This window comes from Vicia villosa, linkage group LG2, assembly GCF_029867415.1.
Source record: "Vicia villosa cultivar HV-30 ecotype Madison, WI linkage group LG2, Vvil1.0, whole genome shotgun sequence".
Classification (NCBI taxonomy): domain Eukaryota; kingdom Viridiplantae; phylum Streptophyta; class Magnoliopsida; order Fabales; family Fabaceae; genus Vicia; species Vicia villosa.
Window position 1 is genome coordinate 12083681 of NC_081181.1, and position 12172 is coordinate 12095852.

At 28.6% G+C, this 12172-nt stretch overlaps 1 long non-coding RNA gene across 8 annotated transcripts; it reads left to right on the plus strand.

Moving 5' to 3' along the window:
• Positions 1-2063: 2063 nt before the first annotated feature.
• On the plus strand, positions 2064-6207 carry LOC131645887 (uncharacterized). Of its 8 annotated transcripts, XR_009297220.1 has the most exons (9): positions 2064-2652; positions 3176-3274; positions 3372-3486; positions 3561-4094; positions 4200-4242; positions 4341-4680; positions 4957-5008; positions 5114-5208; positions 5751-6206. It is a non-coding gene; the product is annotated as an uncharacterized LOC131645887 (long non-coding RNA). The 8 variants fall into 8 exon arrangements; XR_009297217.1 differs by having other exon boundaries at positions 3176-3486; positions 5751-6207; XR_009297222.1 differs by having other exon boundaries at positions 3176-3486; positions 5890-6206.
• Positions 6208-12172: the final 5965 nt, after the last annotated feature.

The following is a 12172-nucleotide window of genomic DNA, read 5'->3' on the forward strand; positions in this document are numbered from 1 at the left end:
TAGATACCTCCAAAATGTTACTTGAATCGATAAACACCTTTTCTACAGATGTTTTCACGATATTTACACTTGATAGAATCGATATAAGCACCTCATCACTTGAGCAAAAGAGAGGTGAAAATGAAAATTTGAAAGGATATGTGTGTCGTGAATCAAGTTGCTTCAATTGTCTTCAAGTTGGGTTTACTTTGTTACCAACATAACAATGAACCTCTTATAGAAAACTACTGGAATATTATGCAACGGACAACTGGTTGAAGGCATGAAACTTTTGGTCTTGAATAACATCATTGGGTCAGGTTGATGTGCATAAGGTATATCCTTATGCACGGTGCATAAATTTCGTACAAGTAATATTTAAATTGTTCCGAGTAACATTTTAGTTAGAAACCAGTAATAATATTATAATCCATGAATAATATATGCATTATTTGTACACATCTATTAATTATGAGTAATTATTAATTGTGAGTAATGAGTATACTATTCTGAGTAATATTTACATCATTCAGAGTAATATCGAATTTTAACTATTTTGAGTAATATATTCATTGTTCTGAGTAATATTTATACTATTTTGAGTGATCTGTATATTATTTTGAGTAATAAATATAATACTTTGAGTAATATAAATAATATTTGAGTATTTATGCACCGTGCATAAGGATATACGTTATGCACATCAACGCATCCCAACATCATTGATTTGTTCTTTCAATTGGAAGTTCTTATCAACAAGTTTAATTGAGAGTGTATGTGAAAAAGGTGAAAAAACACTAGGACTTATGTGGCAATTTTAAGTGAATTTAATTATGTAAAATTGATTATGGCTAAAAGTGAGTTAAAAGTAAATTGATTTATATTTTAATAAATTGTTGTTAAATTAATTTTAATAGTAAATTTGAATGTACAAATTATATTTTTAAATAGAATTAATTTTAAAATATATAATCAATTCTATTCAAATTTAACCAAACATGTTAAAATTAATTCTTCACATTCAAAATCAATTATCACTGTTCTAAAAGTAAAACCAAACATACTAAAATTGAGAGGCAAATTCACGTTTAAGTAGGAAATGATGGATATGTTAACTTGATTAATGTTTGTCTTGTCTTCGTAAATTCATTTCATGATAATGTAAAAAATAGAAGAACGAATCGTTCGGGTACTACCCAAGTTTGATTCTTGGTGAAAAACAAGATTTGACCAGTGAGTCATCCCTTCGAACCACGTGTGGATCGGAACTGGTGACTAAAGCCAAAAAGAAATAAAATAGTGGAATGCCTGAAATTTTTTAATAAAAATACAATTTTACAAAATTTGGGTATATCAGAAAATACTATAAAATATGTTAGAATAAATAAATACTATAAAATATGTTTGAATGTCTTTTGGTAAACATAACCTAATAAATTTTATTCGGCTAGAGATCAATAATATTCAAATATTAAAAAAAATTAAAAATAAGTGGCTTATTATTTTTTAACGCACGAAAAGGTTTACACAAATTTTATTATGCAATTTTTAAGAATTCATGTTTTTTTTTTACAAACTAAAGATACACAAATTATATGATGCAATTTTTAAGAACTTATGTTTTTTATTATAAACCAAAAAGATATAATTATATTAAATTGTGGGATTAGCATTAAATGTTAGTAGCAAATTTACAATGAATAGTAACAATGTTAAAATTGGTTATTAATCAAAATTAGATCAACTTGAAAACTTTTTACAAATTTAAAACTGTTCATTCTTTATTCAATTGCAAACAAATTTAAAAATTGTTAATTGTTTATTCAATTGAAATCTAATATCAATGATGTAATGTATAAATTCTTAAAGTAAGGAAGTACATAAGCTTTAAAACGAGCAACTACATCAACACCGTATTAAAAGTAAAGTTTGAGTAAAATTTAAAATTTTGTAGTTTTTTTCACATAACAATTCTCATAAAATAGTTGTAGAATTTATACAAAAGACTAAATCACCTTATAATCTTTTTCATATAAAGATGAGACCTTCTAAGCGTAAGCATATCCACTATTACTATTTATCAACTATCTACCCAATACTAAAATGTAGCCCAAAATTACTACTTTACCCTTACAACCAATATATTTTACACTACCAAAAGGTCTTTCATGTAATTAACAAAATCAATATTCATCCATGCCATTTGTTCACCTATAATTGGGCAATTTATTTAATTTTTGTACTTTGCCAATACACTTTTCAGAAACTTTCGTTTCCCTCCAACAAATATACTCTCTTTGCAAGCAACACAAGCACCATACGTCTTTCTGCAAACATCACCAGCACTTGTCCTTGTCTCGTCACTTCAAAATTCAAAATAAAGATCCCTCACTTTTCCTTGTCTTCCCCCTTCTCACCTTAAACCCTAGCAGACAAAGTTCTCTTCATTTTTCCCTTTTCCATGTCTCTCTTTTTAATGGTTCCTTACGAAAACTATTTCCTCTCTTCCTTCTTCTTCGTTAAACTATGGAGGCATGTCTGTTATTATCAATAATGGTGGATCTGACGGTGCTGGTTAAGAGATGCTGGTGGTCTCTGAAAAACTAAGGGGGAAGATCTCACATTTGATGCTTTGAAGAATAACTACCTTCTTCTTCAGTTGTCGAGTTGTCGGTAGGTGTATCTTTGCCCACTTTCTTCCTGATTTTTATGCTTTAATGTGTGTTTTTGGTTTCTAAACTATAATACCCATTCAACTGATTTGTTCTTATTCCTTTTTTTCCTGTAGATCTGTTTATGGATTGTTATTTCCAAACTATTGATACTTCATATGTCTTTTTCGGGAGTAATTTTTTTGGTTTAAGAAAAATGTTTGATCATTTCTGATTCTGATTTATTGAGAGTAAGAGAGTTCTGATTTTTAGTTGATATTACCTTTTATAAGTATTTGGTAAATTTTATTGAAGCCTCTAATGTCATAGTTAAGGATTCTGTTTTTTCTTTTGTTTACTTAGATGCATCGACATAGCTTTTTTTATTTTTGTTTTTCATTTTCATTTAAGTTGGTTTTTGTTTCCTTGTCACTTTCATTTTGTATTTTTTTTGTCACATATTCATTTCATTTTAAGTGATTAATGAACGTTTTTCTATGTGCAAAGAATCTACTGTTTATTATATTGGTTTTTCCTTTGTTCAGCATATGTTTGTTTCAAACTTGCTCCAAATTTGTGTTTTTGAGACATCTTGATGTTCTGCTACAAATTTTGAAGGAGATGAACTAACTCCATCTGCAAAAGTATTGATTTTTTCACTCAGCTACTAAATACTTTTCTTTACTTTTGTTATCATTACATATCTCCGAACAAAGTGTCAAGACCTCTAATTCTTATCAGGGACTTGAAACCTAAACAAAACGTTTGGAAAATTGTTATTTGTGTCGTGGATCTATGGATCTTAAAGAAACATAATGGACAATAACATCTTGAAGCTATTATACAATATGCAAAGGTATTGCATTTGGGCTTGCTCTGTTCTGTTTTGGTTTTTACTTTTGACTTGCCTAACTCTTTTATTTAACATAGGCTGGAGAAACTCCAACAAACACACGCCGATAGCGTAGCAGCTGGAAAATTCATGGAAGAGGTTAGACACTCCCGTAAGCTTGGTAAATCATAGTTATGTAATCAAATGTGTAACCTGTAAGTTTTTATAGTTTTATGTAATCAAATGGCCAAGCTTGACGTTCCCGTGAAACTTGTGATAGACTCCGTAGTGGCTTATACCATGGATGACATGGACATGGTATTTGTCGGAGCAGACGGAGTTGTTGAAAATGGTGTTATAATTAATATAATGGGAACATATCAAATTGTGTTGGTTGCAAAGAGTATGAATAAGCAGGTTTTTATGGCTGCTGAAAGCTACAAGGTGCATTTGACTATTTACTACTTACAATTATCAATCTAATATTTTAGCTGTTGTTTCCTGTGTTCATAAACATAGAAGGTTGACGAGCAGTTGATTTCAGTGTACCTATTCCATCCAAGGTTGACGAGCAAAACCGACAAATCACATAAATAAGAACTCAGGATGAGAACTCAGGATTCTGGTAGATGGTATGATGAAGCGCTATACTGAAATCTATCGCATGAAATCAACAGCTGAACTATTTTTCTTGTGTAATATGTATGATGGGAGTCTATATCTTGACTTAATTGCAGATTCTTAGTCCGATGATTGGTCTGATAATCTTGGAGAAGCAATGTAAGTTAAACTCTTCTGTAATGTGCAAATCTTGCTTTCATCGATCTTCTTTTGTGTTTATAATGATCTAACATTACACTCTCGGTGGTGCATCCCAGAGCTTGTGGATGTGGATAAGGTTGAAGAGGAAGAGGACATTATTACTCTTAAGATGTTGATACATCAACATCAACGTCACACAAAAAGTCTGCTTGCCAAGGAAGTGTTGGTTGATTTTGAGAATCTTTTACCTAAAGTTGTCAAGGTGTTACCCCGGGAGTATAAACATGTTCTTGCAAGTATGAAGTATGATGTAGTAGAGATGAAACATATGATGTAGTGGAGTGTGCTGCTGCTGATATAGATGAAAAATATGATGAAGCTTAAGCAGTAGAGAAAGATGATTTTGAAGAGCTAAAGAAGTTGGCAACTGCATCTTTGAGTGAGAACTCAAGTGAGGTAATTTTTAGTTTCTTATTTGTTAGTGTTAGGTTATAATTTTGTCCTTTTTGCATCAATAATATTGGCATTATGCAGCGGAATTTTATTATAGTCTTACTCTAATATGTGCTTTTAGTTGTAATATTCAAAGAGACTATATATTGAATAACATAACTAGGAATATCCCAGAGGAAATGGGTAATATCAAAACTAAGGAACTACTAGCAAGCAAATACATTCAGCAATATCTTCACTGGGTATTTTTTTAACACTAACTTCTATGTCAACTTTTAGGTATATTGAACTTGCAATATCTTCAGAAAATACTCTAATTTGGCTATTCTAGGTAAGTTATGCTATTTTGAATGCATTACTTTCTTTTGTATATTTTATATTATATCCATATTAAATATTCCATTTTTCATTTTGAAATGGCGCTTAAATTCTGCAGTGGTGTTAGTCAAACAGTCGTAAATCTACGGTGGTGTTTTGAAGTGGTGCTTACAATCTGCAGTTGTGATCCGGGTGCTTTGGTTTCTGTTTGAGGTCGGTTTTTCCTAAAGAAGGATGCTGTTTCTGGTTTGTTCATGTTTTAGCATTTGATCTTTTAAGTTGGCTATCTATTGTTTTAGGTGATTGGTTCAACATTGTTTAATGTGATTAGCTGTTGGTTTAAGTATTCAACTGGATTATTTTAAACCAATTTGAGTACTTCATACAGCTATACCAGTAAAATTTCTAGCACAATTATTTATATTTTCTAAATTAGCAGCTTGAATGAAAAGATTGGTTGATATTTTCAAAACTGGTAAACATGATGTAGACTGTTATAAATTACATTATTTGAAGTGAATGTTAAGTAACCACTAACCTGTGATTATTTATGATATAAAAGATTATGAATATTGGAACATTTGTATGAGCTTTGAATCACAGTTAAAAGAGTTTGATAATTAAATGGTAAAGCCGTGAATCTTTCCAATATCATAACTACCTACTTTGAAAAAGCAGCAACAATCAAAGAATATACATGTTGCATTGTCAAGTTTCTCTCTTTGCTTATCCCTGTTGCATTGTATATACCTTAGGCTAAGTGCTTTGAAACTGGTGGAGCCATTGCAATTAAGAAAGTCTTACAAGATTGGATGCTTAAAAATAGGGAACTCCAAGTTATGCGTATATTTGAACCTACTAATGTTATTAAACTAAAGCATTGTTTCTACTCAGCAGGTGAAAAAGAAGAGGTGTATTTTAACTTAGTGTTTAAGTATGTACCTGAAACTGCCTACAGAGTTTCAAAGAACTATGTCAGGATGCATCAACACATGCCTATACTTATATGCACCATGTGAACAAAGTGCTTTGAGATGGCCATAACTATTGTTGAACAAAGTGCTGGCCAATATCATGTTTGGTTTATAATTGCAGATGTACAAGTACTTCTATACTTTATATTTCATACTATTAATAGTTACACTTTTAAGTATTTTGTTTCTTTTTCAATCATCTTAACTTCGTATACAAATGAATTCTTTAGAAAATCATGTTTAAAATAATTACTTTAGTTCTAAATCTTAAAAGAAAATAATTATTGTGATAAAAGAAATACTTATCTTTTTACTTTCTCTGTCTCATTAATCACTATTTATATTAGAAATATTTTATTTCATATTTTATAATTGTATTTAAATAAATTATATATAAATTAAAATTGAAAACTATTCATCTAAAAAGTTTTCACGGGACTCTATCACCAAAATACATTTTTTATTTTAATCAACAAAATATTATAAATATTTATAATTAGCATAAACTCACTATTTTCATGGAATACTATCACCACAATACATTTTTTACTTAAATAACAAAATATTATAAATATTTATAATCATCAGTATTCAGTGATATTTGTAAATATTTATAGTTATTAGTCATATTTGTAAATATTTATATTTATTAGACATATTAAATTTATCATGTTGGTAATTTGATAAATATTTCTTTTTAAATATTTTCAGTTATTAGTGATTTTATAATAACAATTGTATATCACCAACAACTTAGCCTTAACGAATTAATTAAGATACGAATAACTATTGCATCCATGTTCTTTTTTTTTACATAGCTACTATATATAGATTCATTTCATCTGTATTATATTTTGTTAATCTTAAATTAACATTCCTTATTCGAATTTTTACACTTTTTTTACATTTGTAATATATTATTCATCTTAAAATTTGACTTACCCGTGCGGACGCACGGGTCTTCTACTAGTTTATGCATCAAAATAAAATTTCATCTCATCTGAAATAAAATGAGGGGAGAGGGAAAGAAGCAACTAAAAAAATGTCTTTTACACGTCAAATTATCAATTATAAAACTTTTATTATGGGTTTAATGGAAGAATCACAGTGAAAAAATTCTAGTGAGTTAATAAAAAGAAAATGAAGTATTTCAAAATAATAGATGTGGAATAAAATCAAAGTTAAAATAATTTGAGGATAGATACAACCTACAAGTCAGAGTACTCTGTTTTATTGGCATATGCATCATCTCCTGCATAATACATTCAGTCAACAATGCTGCCTTAAATTTAATGGTTCAAATAAATAAATGCAATAAATTAGAAGAGAGAAACATAAGATATAAGATATATCTAATGGCTATTAATTTAAATAATTTCTCAATCCACTCTATAGATCTCTTACACACCAAACGAAATTTTATTTTTGCCCCCAATTTTTGTAGATGCACTTTCGGAATCACCATATTTTTTTAAAAAAAATTAGTTTTTTTCTCCATAAATGCATCTACGAAAGCGTTAAAATATAATGAAATTTAGGATTTTCCCAATTAATTGGAAAAATATGAATGTTACTTACGGAACACTCTCTTTTCAAACCATTCCGTAAGTACGAAAGATTTCATGAACTTAAGATTTTCTCAATTAATTGATAAATGTTATGAATAAATATTATTGTGGATGTCCATATGTATTCTAATCTTTCATCTTAATATTCCCTATTAAGTGGTATAGTAAGATTATGATTTTTCACCTTCCTAATGTTCTATAAATAAGGTCAACTTTGCAATGTAGATAATACTTCTTGAAGAAGATAATAGAATATCACTTTCTCTTTTACTTTCTCTAGTTCATCTCTATATTGTTTTTGTTAATTTCATAACACGTTATCAGCACGAAACTCTACCAAACTTGAAAAAAAAATTGAAGTACTAACTGTTAGAGGTAATATTAGTTAATTATTTTATTGTTTTGCTTTCTCATTATCCATGTTGAATTTTGATATATCTTATTAAATTATCAATAATATCGGAAGGATTACAAAACAACGTGTTTGTTATATAGTTCCTGAAGAACTTAACAAATATCCATTAAAGATAGTATTAAGTTTGTTATATAGTTCCTGAAGAACTTATCAAACATCCCTAAAGGATTATAAATATTATTATTTTTATTAGTAAAATAAAATTGTGATTGAGTTTCTGAAGAACAACAAAATGTGATTGAGTTCCTCAAGAACTATAAAAAGAAAATATTTGTGATTGTGATTGAGTTCCAAAAGAACTACACACACAAAAAATCTCTCTTAAACTAATGTTAAGATATCTCATGAGGATTGTTTAAAGAATTATTTTTCTTAATCGATGTGAATATTTGTGACATGACTTTGAAGAGTTTTTTTTAGCTTCCTAGAAGGATTGTGTAAATAAGGGTTTATTTTTATCACTACGAAGATCATTTGTGATATATAATTCTCGAAGAGTTAAAGTTTTAAAATAAGAATTTCTGACACCTTAAAATGTTGTATATCTAATATTAAAAGAATTTCATCATGATATTAATGAATCCTAGAAGGATTGCATCTATACTAATAACATATCCCAGAAGGATTGCATATGTTATGTTAAAAATTTGAAAAATGATTGCATCAATAATAGTGAAGTATTCCAGAAGGATTTCACAAATAAATTTGTGTGTTTCGATGTAAAAAAAACTTGTAATATACTCATAAAATGTTTGTCATTCCAGAAGAATGACATGAGTGACTCTAACACATCCCAGAAGGATAATTATATTTTTGGATTATTGTAATTTTCTAGCATTTGACTATGTTACAAACTTATTAAACTGGTTTGAGTATAAATTATTTCATAATTAGAATTATAAATTTATATATTTCATCTATATATATATATATATATATATATATATATATATATATATATATATATATATATATGATGATATAATTCTAGTGATATGATTTTGTATGATTTTGATAATTATATGATATTATGTTCATATGCATGTGTATGATTAAAGTGTTAAATCATGAGATATTATTAGGATGATCAATGTTTGCGGATACAATTTTTTTATTCACATTATTTCTAAATATTGATACTTTAACGAGAGAATTAAAACATTGCAATCTATTAAAGAATATATCTATAGTCTAAAGTTGCTACATATTTTAAATTTGTTATAATAGTGCTTATATTTCTCATATAAATCTTAATTATACTATTTTTTTTCCTTTTTACAAGTATAGTGTATGGATGACATTTGTTAGTCCATCTTAAAGGCGCATGAAAGTAAGCTCATATTTTGATAGAGTCGAGATTCGAATGAACTTTAATCCTTTATATTTCTTTTTTGTGTGTTCTCTTTATGTCTTGCCAAATATTTTCGTCATAGATAATTCACATGAATTATACTGGAGATATTGGATATCTTTGTATTACACAAATGAATTTAGACATAAAATATATAATAGAAAAGTTACCGGCTTTTCCCTCTGATTTGTACTACACTTATATTAGGACAATTTAAGCACATGTCATTGTAAACCAGTAGTTTATAAATTACACTTAAATGTGTTGTTGATAAAACCGGTTGGGTCCTCTCGGATATAATATGATGCGAATAATTTGTATTGAAGAACTAGAAGTTTCTTCAATCCAATAAATTTTTTTGTGTTTCTAAAGGAAAATAAAAATTTGAGAAATTGTGCTTTTATGACATTAACTGTCGCATCGACTAAAATATCATGCATATGTCTCTACTCACAACCAGAAGTTTGCGAAATTATTTTCTCAACTAATTAGACTAAGATTTTGTTTTATGGATTTTTTAGAAATTCATGTATAAGTATCACATATTTTATTAAAGTTGATATTGAATATCATGTAATATATGTTCATGAAAGAAAATGGACCCGAAGATTCATTCTTTAGACGTCTAAAGTTAATTATATGGTCATCAATTCTAAATTATATATTTGAAACACCCAAAGTATGATATTAAGATATTTATTAGCATTAAGCCAACAAGATACTATATCTTAGTCCTCCATAATTTATTCTAATACTTCTCATCTAAGTGAACATTTGGATGTGTTGTGTATATTTCAACTGCTCCTATATAATACATTAAGATGAGTCATGAAAGAATATTGAAAAAATATAATTAATATGAATCTCAATTTTGAGGATATAATTTGAGAAAATAATCTAATACTTGATTGCAACCCAATAGGCTGATTATCACTTGATAAATTAAGTTTCCCAACATAAGGGGGAGGGAATAAGCAACTGAAATCATAAACAAGAAGTTCAAATGAACAACTGAAATCATGAACAAGAAGTTCAAATGAGTAATTTAAAATAAATTATAGTCTAGATCCTCGTACAAATCAATATGAACCAAAAGTTCAAAATATTATTCATTTGCAAAGTTTATGAAATAAATTATCAGCTGATAATACTCCACTCAAAGTGGATTCTCCTATTGGATAATATAATATTGCAAATGAGTTGTTGCTGCGCCTGAAGCGTGGTATGAAAGTCGGTTCCAATGTTAAAAGTCATCTACTAAGAAAAGAAACTAAAGATGACCCAAGTGGGGATATGAAAATGTTTGACCTAATTTAATTTTCAGTTCCAGAAGAACAAATCAAGTACTTGAATAATGAAATAAAGAGATCTCGATAAATTATGTCATGGATGAAATAGAATTGAACCGAAATTGAGATAACCAAATAAAGTCAATATTGACAATATCTTTATATACAATATAGCGCTAAAAGTTATCAATGATAACGAGGATCATGAGTCAAAGTCTATTAAAGATTGTAGACTAAGTGAGAATTGGCCAAAATAAATATATTCAATTGAAGAATAATTAAACTCACTTTACAAGTGACTCACTTTTGAACATGTAGTCTGAACACCTCAAGGTGTGAAACTAATTGGATATAAATGAGTTTTTGTGAAAAAGAAAAATAAGAATGATATAAAGTTTGATTTATTGCTCAATGATTTTCACAAAGACCTAAGATTGATTTTGATAAAAACATATTCACCTGTAGTGGATTCAATCGATTTTTGATAATTAATTAGCCTTGTAGCACATGAAGGGCTTAATTCAAACATGATGGATGTTATGACATATTATTTATATGGTTCACTTAATAGTGACATTTATATGAAACTTCCTGAAAGGTTTAATATACTAGAGGCACATAATTTTGGATCTCGAGAAAACTACTCAATCAAACTGAACAAGTTTCTCTATGGGATGAAACAATTTGCACGCATGTGATATAATCACCACAGTGAATATTTAGTAAAGGATGGATATACAAATAACTCAATTTGTCCTTGTATTTTCATAAAATGATGTGGAAAAGTATTTGCAATAATAGTTGTCTATGTGGATGACGTAAGTATTATGGGACTCCTGAAGAGCTTCCAAAAGCTATAAATTGCTTAAATAAAGAGTTTGAGATGAAGGACCTAGAGAAGAAAATATATGTCTAGGTTTGCAAATTGAGCATGTAGACAAAAGAATATTTGTACACCAATAAGGTTATATAGAAAAGTGTTGAAATGATTCTATATGGACAAATGTCACATGTTGCCTACTCCAATATGGTTGTTAGATCATTAGATGTGGCGAAAGATCTTTTTAGGCCTCGAGAAAAGGATGAAAATTGCTTGGTCCTGAAGTACCATATCTCAATGCAATTGGAGTACTAATGCACCTTACTAATTATACACATCATGATATATCATTTGCGGTCAATCTATATAATTATTCACCTACACAAAGAAATTAAAAAGCGGTCAAACATATACTTCGTTATCTTAGAAATGCAGGTTACTTGTCAGATTCTCACAATGGTAGATCAGAAAGAGGTTATTTGTTTACATATGATGGTACAATCATTTCGTGGAGATCTATTAAACAAATCATGGCACCAACTTCATAATATCCTGCATAACTATTAACACTATATGAAGTCACTTCGAAGAAGACATTTTAAGCAACGACTATAAAGAATATTGTCTCTCATATAAATGTATGCATGAGGGGGAGAAATACATATGTTTTGCACTTTTTTTCCCTTCACCATGGTTTTGTCCCACTGGATTTTTCTGGTAATATTTTTAACGAGGCAATTCATATTCAAAGAATATTGTA